Source organism: Schistocerca serialis, chromosome 2 (genome assembly GCF_023864345.2).
Source record: "Schistocerca serialis cubense isolate TAMUIC-IGC-003099 chromosome 2, iqSchSeri2.2, whole genome shotgun sequence".
NCBI classification, from domain to species: domain Eukaryota; kingdom Metazoa; phylum Arthropoda; class Insecta; order Orthoptera; family Acrididae; genus Schistocerca; species Schistocerca serialis.
The window spans coordinates 128,215,977-128,228,529 of record NC_064639.1 but is presented as its reverse complement, the minus strand read 5'-3'; the positions used below and the strand labels follow the sequence as shown (position 1 = coordinate 128,228,529).

General features: G+C 42.7%; 1 protein-coding gene and 1 non-coding gene across 2 annotated transcripts in view; both read right to left on the bottom strand.

Annotated features, from left to right (window-relative positions):
* The window catches only part of LOC126456819 (uncharacterized), a 225,449-nt gene that overhangs the window by 166,624 nt on the left and 46,272 nt on the right, over positions 1-12,553 (bottom strand). The gene's annotated exons all lie outside the window — the stretch shown is intronic.
* Positions 3,802-3,884, bottom strand: Trnap-cgg (transfer RNA proline (anticodon CGG)). The gene has a single exon. It is a non-coding gene; the product is annotated as a tRNA-Pro (tRNA).

The following is a 12,553-nucleotide window of genomic DNA, read 5'->3' as shown; positions in this document are numbered from 1 at the left end:
CCGAAAGCCGGTTGCTCCAGTGATAACCGCCATCCCTACTTCAGGGTATCATTAAAAGCATCACTGAAGGGAGAGTTGAAGGATAGAACACAAGTGGTAAACCGAAACTAGAATACCATCAACCACATTATGGAGGATGTCAGCTGCACCATCTATACCGCTCTCAAGACGAGAGCTGAAGACAGGAATACATGGCGAACTGCTGGTAACCAAGCTGATGGTTGAAGACCTACGAAGAAGAAGCATTAACCAACTACTGAAGAATGCCTAATGTCCGTAATGAAAAAAAGAGTGTATTATGATAGGCACGGATGAAAGTCTAAAAAGACGTTGCAGCATGGATCCACAGACGAGTCGTTTGCGAGATAACTGCAAACGCGTGATAACTAGCTGCCACTGACTTCAGTACGAAATATTGACTCAGTTAATACAAATTATGACTATTGATATTTTTAAAAATACCAGGAATCCGATACATCGATATTTTTAAAAAATATCGTTAACAAACCACGACATATCGAGTAAACGTCAGAAGTAACGATATATTGACGGAAAATGGAGGAGGAGGATATTAGTGTTTAACGTCCCGTCGACAACGAGGTCATTAGAGACGGAGCGCAAGCTCGGGTTAGGGAAGGATCGGGAAGGAAATCGGCCGTGCCCTTTCAAAGGAACCATCCCGGCATTTGCCTGAAGCGATTTAGGGAAATCACGGAAAACCTAAATCAGGATGGCCGGAGACGGGATTGAACCGTCGTCCTCCCGAATGCGAGTCCAGTGTGCTAACCACTGCGCCACCTCGCTCTGTTTGACGGAAAATGTATCGACGCAAAGGAAAACGATACAAGTTCACGCTTGGCGATAATAACTTTGCTAACAATGGTAACTCCATATAATAGGTCCGTCGTACGGTTTCGTCACATATCGACTTCCCTTTTTTCTTCATTTCTGCATACGCCAGCGACCTAGCATTTGTAGTGTCAAAACTATATGATGGAGTCGGCCGTTGCAGTTTCTGTTGGTAGCGCCGATTACGTCAGCACTTCGTTTTGTTCATCATTTTCGGCAACTGTTTTTGAAATATGACAATGTGTAGAAATAGCACACTAGTTGCGTAAAAAATTGTTTTTTAACGCAACTGGTGTTCTATTTCTTCACATCAGACATCTTATTATTCCAGTCACACCCTCCCCTCAATCCCTAGGGCAATCGGACTTCTTCTTTATGCCAGCTATACTTGCTTCACGCAGTCAAAGAGAAAGAATGGACGTGATGAACGCTCAAAAAGTAGTAAGACTCCTTCACACAGGAAGGTAAAATTATGTTCTACTACAGTGGCAAAAAACGCTTTCAAATATTTAGCAAAAATCGCAAAGAAATATAACATAAAATAAAAATATCGTTACTCGATATAGCCGTTTCGATATCTATTAATCGATATCTCGGGACCGAAAGCTTCCCCAATAAAAATTGAAAATTTTTGGAAAAAAATTTGATATTTTATAAACAGCCCTAGAACAAACGTATTTGGAATGAAAACTCTTCGGTTTAATCCCCATGTAAATGCGCTCAATGTCCAATGTCCAATGGTTGTAGAATGTAGTAGATACATGATGAGGACCCCGCACACGTTGCTTCTGATTTAAGACGATGTCTAACGCGCCATTGTGGTTCTAGATGGACAGTAGCGTGCCTCCAACATCACATCCTCTTAATCCTCAGAATTTTTCTATCTGGGGCCATCTTTAAGTGAAGTGCACAATACTCCAGTGGAAGAACTGGAGCAGCTAATTGTACAGCCTTGTCAAAATTTACGAGACAATTCGTGTGTGTTTGAAAGAATACGAATCCCACTGTAGAGACGAGTGGAGTATTGCATCCAAATAAGGTGACAAGTGCAATACCTTTTTCGACAGGTACAACTGTAGAATGTGACGTGATGAAGTAGTGCTATATTTGCTATTAAGGTAGGCCTTGAGCGAAATTAGAACCGAATTGTAAGGGATCTTAATTGAAAAGTTTACATCCCATTTGCATGTATACTAACTAGTACAATACTTGATACTGAAGTCAACGGCGACTCACAATCAGAGATTCGCGACTACCTCATATCTTTACTGGAGCGCTTTTGCTTGTTATCGTAAACATTCAGCCCTGTCGATTTTCGCTGGTAATTAATACGAGAGTGGTTTGACAAGTCTGGTAAAAAAGCAGGAAAAAATGTTTGTTTCGTAAACGACTCACCTTACTTCTCAAAATAGTCTCCTTTGAGAGATAGACACTGCGTCCAACTATCCTCAACCTTTTTCATACCATCGGAAAAGTAGGTTACGTCAAACTCTGCAAAATACTCGTTGACTGCAACTATCACTTCCTCATTTTATGAAAATTTCTTCCCAGCAAGTAGAAGATGCAAGTTTAGTAACAGGAAGAAGTCACTTCGAGCTAAGTCTGGTGAATAGAGTGGATGAGGAACCAATTCAAAGCCCAATTCATGCACTTTCTCCATTGTTATCACTAATGTACGGGATGGTACATTATCCTGGTGAAAGGGCGTTTCAGACGAGCCGACAATAAAGCATAATAGACTCCAGTTATGGTTCTACCTTTTCCCAAAGGGAGTGGTCATCACCTTACCATCTGGCAAAATGGTCTTTGCCTTCTTCGGTGCATTTTCATCAGCCTTTGTCCATTGCTTTGACTGCCATTTTGACTCTGAAGTGTACTGATGGATCCAGGTTTCATAAAACGTCAAAAATCGGCACAAAAAGTCTCGCGGATTGCGGTTAAATATCGCCAGACGTTGTGTTGAAACATTGTGCCGGATGCGCTTTTGGTCGATAGTGACCAATCGCGGCACTCACCTCGCACACAGCTTCTTCATGACCAATTCTCCATGCACGATATAACGCACTCGCTCAGTTGAAATGCCTGCAGTCTCGGCAATCTCACGAATTTTTTATTCGGCGTTGTTGCATTGCCATATCATGAATTTTGTCGATGGTTTCCTTTGTGGCGACCTCAATCGGACGAATGGGCACGCTTCGTCTTCGGTGCTTGTCCGATCACGTTTAAGTTCATTAACCCTTCACTCACGAGGTGACTTTTCTGTAACGTATAAAACGAGGTGTGGTCTCTGAGACCCCTATCTTTAAACCAAGATTCAAGCTGTAAATCATTCGAAAATTTAATTTATGCCGTATAACATTTATGGTTACAACTATATAAGTGTTGTTTAAATACTCCTTGTTGATTTTATTGCACTAATTAAAGCCAACAGTATTTTATTTTTGTATCAAGCAAAAATCACATACTTTTTCAATAGTACACAAAACGAACTGTTAGAGAACTGAATTTTACGTTCTGAAAAATTATGGTACCTCTGTAGAAAGCATATTTTTGCATAAAACTAATTTCCAGGGTTTAAACTTGCATAAAAAACCGAACTTGATAGCCAGAAAAAGAAAGGCTGGAAAATTAATATTCAGTACTGAGACCTCCATCTTTCTTTACCACCACACAGAATACATTTAGTTTTAACTATAGTGCGTTTAAAATTAGTTGCGACGTTTGACGTTTGGCTGACCGGAGAGGGACGTGACGCCGCACGAATAAACAGAACCACGTGGTGTCACGCATTAGATGCATCTACGTTTGGCAGCTCCGTAGCAAAGTCGTATTTTTCTGGTTCAAAATGATTCGAATAGCTCTGAGCACTATGGGACTTAACAACGGGTCATCAGTCCCCGAGAACTTGGAACTGCTTAAACGTAACTAACCTAAGGACATCACACACATCCATGCCCGAGGCAGGATTCGAACCTGCGACCGTAGCGGCTCTCGGTTCCGAACTGAAGCGCCTTGAACCGCTCGGCCACTCTGGCCAGCGTATTTTCCGGCGTTGAAGTGTTCTGTAGTCGTCAGGTATTCTGAACAAGTGTTCCGTGTGTGCAGTACATTTCAATATGTGATTTGCAGTAAAAGTGTCGTCCAAGAACACATTCGTCGGCTGGGAAGATAACGTTTTTCTGCAAAACATGCCTCGGAATTCGACAATAGTAATGGACGAAACACTATTCCACTCTGTTGTGATACATAAAGTTCCAACAATGCAGTAGAGGAATGCGGATATTTTGCAAATAAATGTTCCACGAGATAAAGATGAACGTAGCATGTATAGAGTGAAGTTATTGGAACTTGTACTGCTGTACAAGCCAAAACTTCACGCTACCAGGTCGACGAACAGACTAACGATAAAGGGCATAGTTTTATCACGCTTCCCCCGCGTTATGCTCCTTTAAATCCGAATCAGAATATATGGGCCCAGGTGAAAAGTAATATGACAAAAAACAGCAAGAAGTTTATGCTCACTGCGGTCGGAACGCTGACAAAAGAAGCCACTGAAATTTTTACACGACAGGACTGAGTTGTTAGCCATACCAAGAAGGTATTTCATGAGTCACTGATTCGTGAAGGACTGTAACGAGTTTTGGGGAACACGTAGCTTACGTTGTTGTCATGATAAAATCTGCTTCTTTTGACGAAACACACTAGAGATTAGAAAAATTCGTCTCTCTAACATTCTAATGCAGTTAAAATTGCCACAGAATCGTGAAATAGCGTATTAGTAAACTAACAACTGAGCGCGATTCAGGTCAATAGTTTATGAAATGGCCCATTCTCAGTATAAAAGCCGGCGGGGTGACCGAGCGGTTCTAGGCGCTACAGTCTGGAACCGCGCGACCGCTACGGTCGCAGGTTCGAATCCTGCCTCGGGCATGGATGTGTGTGATGTCCTTAGGTTAGTTAGGTTTAAGTCGTTCTAAGTTCTAGGGGACTGATGACCTCAGAAGTTGTCCCATAGTGCTCAGAGCCATTTGAACCATCAGTATAAAAATAAACGTGTCACTTCTTCGTTTACATTGTTACAAAACCCTCAGCAGCTCTCGTTTCACCAGCTATCGTTGGCTCTCAATAATTACATTATTTCACTGAAGGAAATCTATAGTTACTTGAATTCCAGAGTAGATATGAAATTTTCGCGTATTAATCAATGGCAAAACACTCTCGTGTTTGCACAATATCATTTGCCAAAATCTTGTTTCGATATATCGGACCGTTTATGAATTATCAGGAATTTATGAATATTTCATTCTAGTCTTTTTCACTGACGTCCGATTTCTGACGGAGCGCTTTACGTACATTCCATTTTCTCGAGATTGGAAACAGTGATATCGCTCCAAGTTTAAAGAATGATTCAATATATTATCTTCATTTAATGCGCAGCGATATGTAACCTAACACGAACCAAACAGAAATTTATAGCAACACCTATTTTTCACTGCAAAACTAAGAATTTCTAGCAGTAGTTAGCGACTAATGAAATATCACAATAACTATGACCATTAACGAAATGATAGGCGTTACATCATGAATCTGACTCATTAAACTATAAGATGTGCGAGAATGAGAGTTTATTACTGGCTGGCTTCTTTAAAGAGCGTCTGGGAAAGAAAGCAGCACGCTATAAAGCGAGTTACACACGCGCCTAGCACACGCTGCCAACTACGCTTTTCTCCGCTCGCTCCGTACGGAACTGTCAGTCGCAACTTGTCTTAAACGCACTATAACACTAAGTATTTTATTGGAGAAACAGAAAGGTCCTCATCACTATTGTCCTGAAGCTCTTCCTCTGAATGGTCCTCTTGTTCGATAGAAGAATTGTGATCACTGGTTACTGAAAAATCGTTGTCTTCTTCGTCTACTTCTTGTTCTACATCATTGACATCATTCTCCATCAACTGACTAAAAATTTCATCGAACTTAGAGAGAGTAAAATTGTCACATTTTTGCTAACACATTTTTTACTGAACTGACGAAAGCAGGTGTGTAGTTCACGAGGCGCGGTCTAGAAGACCCCGTGACATGTCAACAACAATCAAATAAGCCGATGAAGCAACTGACAATAATAATTTGTAGAGTTTGTGATTAAAAGAGGGTAGGTGGTGTATAAAAACGTTCCGCCATAACTGACCTACGAGAGCGACTTTGAAAATTCCGGCGCGGTCTGAGAGACCACACCTCGTCAGTTGAGGGTTAATCCAAAAGTAAATGGTCCTCAATGCTGGTGCAGAGTTCGCGTGAACTTCAGTTCTGTTCTGATTTGTGCGGGAGTCAAACCCTTAAAATGAAAATGTTTAATAACAGCCCGAAACTGGGGTTTTCTCCGCTTTAAATCGCAGTCGACAAACTGACCAATTCAGGCGGTTGTCAACAATGTACTGTACGCTGTACATTGTTGAAGTTCCTTATACGATCCTTGGAATACTCAAGCTTACCAATCATGAATGTGCGACAATAACGTTCTGTCCTTTCATAAAAATTTACCAGACATATCAAACTACCCTCGTACACCCCAGTTATTTCTGCAATTACATACGACACATAGATCTTTATCACTGTTCACAGTAATACAATGGAATATCTAGGTCGTTAGATATTACTGAATCATGAACGTCCGCAAACATTTATTCAAGAGCAGTCAAAATTGTGAAATAGCCATTTTTCATACACTTTATTCTGTGAGTTTGAGAAAATGTAATGCCCCCTAAAAATTGGACAGGAAATGCACAAATTTTGTTGTACCTAAATGGACTGATAGTAATTCACTCAACAATTTTTTGATAGGTAGATTATTTTGACACGTTAAAAGGTAATCACATTTATTTACACTACTGGGCATTACAATTGCTGCACCAAGAAGAAATGTAGATGATAAACGGGTATTCATTGGACAAATATATTATACTAGAAATGACATGTGATTACATTTTCACGCGATTTGGATGCATAGATCCTGAGAAATCAGTACCCAGAACAACCACCTCTGGCCGTAATAACGGCCTTGGTACGCCTGGGCATTGAGTCAAACACAGCATATCATTGATGGCGTGTACAGGTACAGCTGCCCATGAAGCTTCAACACGATACCACAGTTCATCAAGAGTAGTGACTGGCGTATTGTGACGAGCCAGTAGCTCGGCCACCATTGCCCAGACGTTTTCAATTGGTGAGAGATCTGGAGAATGTGCTGGCCAGGGCAGCAGTAGAACATTTTCTGTATCCAGAAAGGCCCCTACAGGACCTGCAACATGCGGTCGTGCATTATCCTGCTAAAATGTAGGGTTTCGCAGCGATCGAATGAAGGGTAGAGCCACGGGTCGTAACACATGTGAAATGTAACGTCCACTGTTCAAAGTGCAGTCAATGCGAACAAGAGGTGACCGAGACGTGTAACCAATGGCACCCCAAACCATCACGCCGGGTGACACGCCAGTATGGTGATGACGAATACACGCTTCCAATGTGTGTTCACCGCGATGTCGCCGAACGCGGATGCGACCATCATGATGCTGTAAACAGAACCTGGATTCATCCGAAAAAAATGAAGTTTTGCCATTCATGGACCCAGGTTCGTCGTTGAGTACACCATCGCAGGCGCTCCTGTCTGTGATGCAGCGTCAAAGGTAACCGCAACCTTGATCTCCGAGCTGATAGACCATGATTCATCTGACCGGACGACACGTCCCACTGATCCACGGTCGAATCTCGATGATCTCGTGCCCACTACGGCCGTAACTGACTACGTTGTTGAGTCAACATGGGAACACATAGGAGTCGTCTGCTACGGAGCCCCCTGTTCAGGAGTGTGCGCTGAGCTGTGTGCTTCAGAAACACTTGTGCCTGCTCCAGCACTGTACTCGTTCACCAGATCTGTCACAGACCGCGGCCTATCCCACTTTCCAGATCAGGCCAGCCTCTGGTGTCCAGGTTGTGTGATGAGACTTGGGCGTCCAACGCATTGTCGCCTTCTCTTGGTTTCACCGTCCTTCAATCACTTTCCATAGATGTTCAAGATATGAGCACGTGAACAGTCGACCAGCTTCGCCCTTTCCGAGACGATTGTGTCTAAGGCTGGGCCATAACAATCTGCTCTTTGTTAGAAATTTTTTTCAGGCGTCTGTCAACACCATCAATACACTTAGAAAAATGTACAGACTGTGCTGTCTTTCAATATACTTACTCATAACCAGTTTCGATCATCGATCATTTTCAAGTGGAAAAATATTGTGACAACTCCACATGTTATGCAGGCTATGTCGCCAGAAAAGACGCTACAGCTGACATACAAACGTCAGAAGAGGTACTTCAGGCCGTAATACCAGCTTAAGCAAGCAGAAAACATTGAAAACGTGAAACCATGTACCAGCAGTAAGAGCACAGCACCATTGCTTAAGCCGGTATAATGGCGAGAAGTATCTTTCTCTGACGTTTGCATGTCAGCTATGCCCTCTTTCCTGGCGATATTTTTTTTTCTTTTATTGAGTAACAATTCCCCCCGAAGGGGGCGGGCTGGCAGCAGCTTAGTACGCTGCTCTACAGCCTACAGACTTTTTTTAAAAAACGAAAGAAGAAAAGAAACAAGAAAAACAGGCGGCAAAACGGTGACTTAAAGTGTAAAATGTCGGAAAAATGCGGAAAGTTAAAACAGAAAGCAAAGGGGTTGGCAACGTTAATAAAATACAGAGGAATCAGACAAGTAGCATAGTAGACACATAATTAAAAAAACATGGCGACAGTCTGGTTTCTGTTCGCAAGAGATAAAAAATCGCAGCCAGCGACAGTATGATGGCCGTTCGCAACACGTCCCAAAAGACACACAACACGGAACACTCACTGTAAAACACTGCACGAAGATGGCGGCACAAAGATGACACTCCCAAGCCAAGGGCAGACGGGAGGAGGGGGACCTGGAGGAGAGGGAAAAACAAGGAGGGAGGAGAGGAAAAAACGAAAAAGGGGGGGGGGGGGGAACCAAGGACGGAGAGGACTCATAAGGGTGGAGAAGGGCAGGGCAGACGCGAGAGGGAATGAGAAAAGGCAGAGGAGGGAAATGCAAAAGGACTTGGGGGAGAAGGGGGCAGAGAGAGGGGAGGTGGGGAAAAAAGGGGATGGAAGGGGGGGAGAGGGAGCCCGGGAAAAGGACAGAGGAAAGGAGGGGGATTGAGGATCAGGGTTGATAAGAGGGATAGATGGAAGGAGAGAGGGCATCATCCGGGATGGGGAGTTGATGGAAGCCACCCTGGGAAAGGAGATGAAGGGTGTAGAGATGGAGGGTAGGGGGGACACAACAGTGAAGACGTGGCAGGGGGCGGGGACGGGAGAGGAGAGGAGCAACCAGGGGGTGAGGGGGTAAAGGCGGCGGGAGGTGTAGAGGATGCGGATATGTTCGAGGAATAGGAGCAGATGGGGGAAAGGAATGAGGTCATAGAGGATCCGTGTGGGGGATGGGAGGCGAATACGGAAGGCGAGACGGAGTGCATGACACTCAAGGATCTGGAGAGACATATAGAATTTGGAGGTTCTGGCGACATAGCCTGTGTGACATATGAAGTTATCACAATGTTTTTACACTGTGAAGATGATCAATGATCGAAATGGGTTGTGAATAAATATATTGTAAGACAGTATACTGTGTACCACTCTTCGGCATAGTCGCTTATTGTCAGCAGATTTGCCTATTTGCTTCCCGTGTCGTCTCTGCTCCGCTTATGTACTTTCCTTAGCAGGTCACGTGTTCGCGACGCCACCAGGTGGCACTGAATCTCGCATTGGGCAGTAGTCATGGTGTTTTGGCTCTTCAGTATATTCACGAAAGATATTTTTATTCGGACTCTTGTAGACTTAGACAAAAGCCTTTGACAATGTTGACTGGAAAACACTCTCTGAAACTCTGAGAGTAGCAGAGGTAAAATACAGGGAGCGAAAGGTTATTTACAATTTGTACGGAAACCAGACAGCAGTTATAAGAGTCGAACGACATCGAAGGGAAATCGTGGAAGAGAAACGATTGAGACATGGTTGTAACCTGTCTCCCACGTTATGCGCTCTGAGCAAGCACTTACGGAAAGCAAAGGTACAGTTTGAGAAGGAATTAAAAGTTCAGGGAGAGGAAATAAGAACTTTGAGGTTTACCGATGCTGACAGTATCTTTAAAGGAGGACATAAGGTGAATATCAATAAAAGCAAAAGAGTGGTAATGGAATATAGTCGAACTAAATCAAGCGATGCTGAGGGAATTAGATTAGGGAATGAGATAGTAAAAGCAGTGGATGAGTTTTGCTGTTTAGGCATTAAAATAACTGACGACGGCCGACTCCGAGACGATACAAAATATAGACTGGCAGTGGAAGAAAAAGCGATTCTCAGGCAGTCCAGACAAGAAAGTAACAGAAGTTTTTTAAAATGTGGTGCTACAGAAGAAGGCTGAACGTTAGGTGGGTAGATCGCACTTCCCTAATAAGGAGATAGTGAGGAGAATGGAGTAGAAAATAAATTTATGCCACAATTTGACTAAAAGATGGGATCAATTGATAGGACAATTTCGGAGACATCAAGGAAGTTTTGGGGGAGGGGGGGGGGGCGGGGCAGGGGGTTGGGGGAGGGAGTGGAACTTTCGAAGGAGCCAAGAGATATTAAGCCAGTAAGCAGGAGGTTCACATGAATGTCGGTTGCAGTAGTCACTCGGAGATGAAGTACCTAATAATGTTATGCTGACGCTGAACATTAAAAATCTGAAACAGAAAAAAAATCTGACTGATTGAGAGAACGTTATTAGATATCAACGAAAATGACCATCAAGACATGCCGCTGATTAACACTCCTCAAAGAGCAAAAAAGGGAAATACACTTGAACGTTTATTCAACTTGATTCGTCTACATAGAACCTGTTTGAGAACATTTTCCCGCACAAGCTTCATATCATCTGACGAATCCCCTTCCTCCATCCCGTTCCTCCATCCCACATTCCTTCGAGTTTCCTTTCCTTGGGCTCTTGAAGATAAATCTTAAGTCCACTGATCGTGGAAAAAGGGTTATTTACAGGGTTTAGCCCACACCTACTACAGTAGTACAAGTTTATATGCCAACTAGCTCTGCAGATGACGAAGAAATTGAAGAAATGTATGATGAAATAAAAGAAATTATTCAGATTGTGGAGGGAGACGAAAATTTAATAGTCATGGGTGACTGGAATTCGAGTGTAGGAAAAGGGAGAGAAGGAAACATAGTAGGTGAATATGGATTGGGGGACAGAAATGAAAGAGGAAGCCGCCTGGTAGAATTTTGCACAGAGCACAACATAATCATAACTAACACTTGGTTTAAGAATCATGCAAGAAGGTTGTATACATGGAAGAACCCTGGAGATACTAAAAGGTAACAAATATATTATATAATGGTAAGACAGAGATTTAGGAACCAGGTTTTAAATTGTAAGACATTTCCAGGGGCAGATGTGGACTCTGACCACAATCTATTGGTTATGACCTGTAGATTAAAACTGAAGAAACTGCAAAAAGGTGGGAATTTAAGGAGATGGGACCTGGATAAACTAAAAGAACGAGAGGTTGTACAGAGATTCAGGGAGAGCATAAGGGAGCAATTGACAGGAATGGGGGAAATAAATACAGTAGAAGAAGAATGGGTAGCTTTGAGGGATGAAGTAGTGAAGGCAGCAGAGGATCAAGTAGGTATAAAGACGAGGGCTAGTAGAAATCCTTGGGTAACAGAAGAAATATTGAATTTAATTGATGAAAGGAGAAAATATAAAAATGCAGTAAGTGAAACAGGCAAAAAGGAATACAAACGTCTCAAAAATGAGATCGACAGGAAGTGCAAAATGGCTAAGCAGGGATGGCTAGAGGATAAATGTAAGGATGTAGAGGCCTATCTCACTAGGGGTAAGATAGATACCGCCTACAGGAAAATTAAAGAGACCTTTGGAGATAAGAGAACGACTTGTATGAATATCAAGAGCTCAGATGGAAACCCAGTTCTAAGCAAAGAAGGGAAAGCAGAAAGGTGGAAGGAGTATATAGAGGGTCTATACAAGAGCGATGTACTTGAGGACAATATTATGGAAATGGAAGAGGATGTAGATGAAGATGAAATGGGAGATACGATACTGCATGAAGAGTTTGACAGAGCACTGAAAGACCTGAGTCGAAACAAGGCCCCCGGAGTAGACAATATTCCATTGGAACTACTGACGGCCGTGGGAGAGCCAGTCCTGACAAAACTCTACCATCTGGTGAGCAAGATGTATGAAACAGGCGAAATACCCTCAGACTTCAAGAAGAATATAATAATTCCAATCCCAAAGAAACCAGGTGTTGACAGATGTGAAAATTACCGAACTATCAGCTTAATAAGTCACAGCTGCAAAATACTAACACGAATTCTTTACAGACGAATGGAAAAACTAGTAGAAGCCAACCTCGGGGAAGATCAGTTTGGATTCCGTAGAAACACTGGAACACGTGAGGCAATACTGACATTACGACTTATCTTAGAAGAAAGATTAAGGAAAGGCAAACCTACGTTTCTAGCATTTGTAGACTTAGAGAAAGCTTTTGACAATGTTGACTGGAATACTCTCTTTCAAATTCTAAAGGTGGCAGGGGTAAAATACAGGGAGCGAAAGGGTATTTAC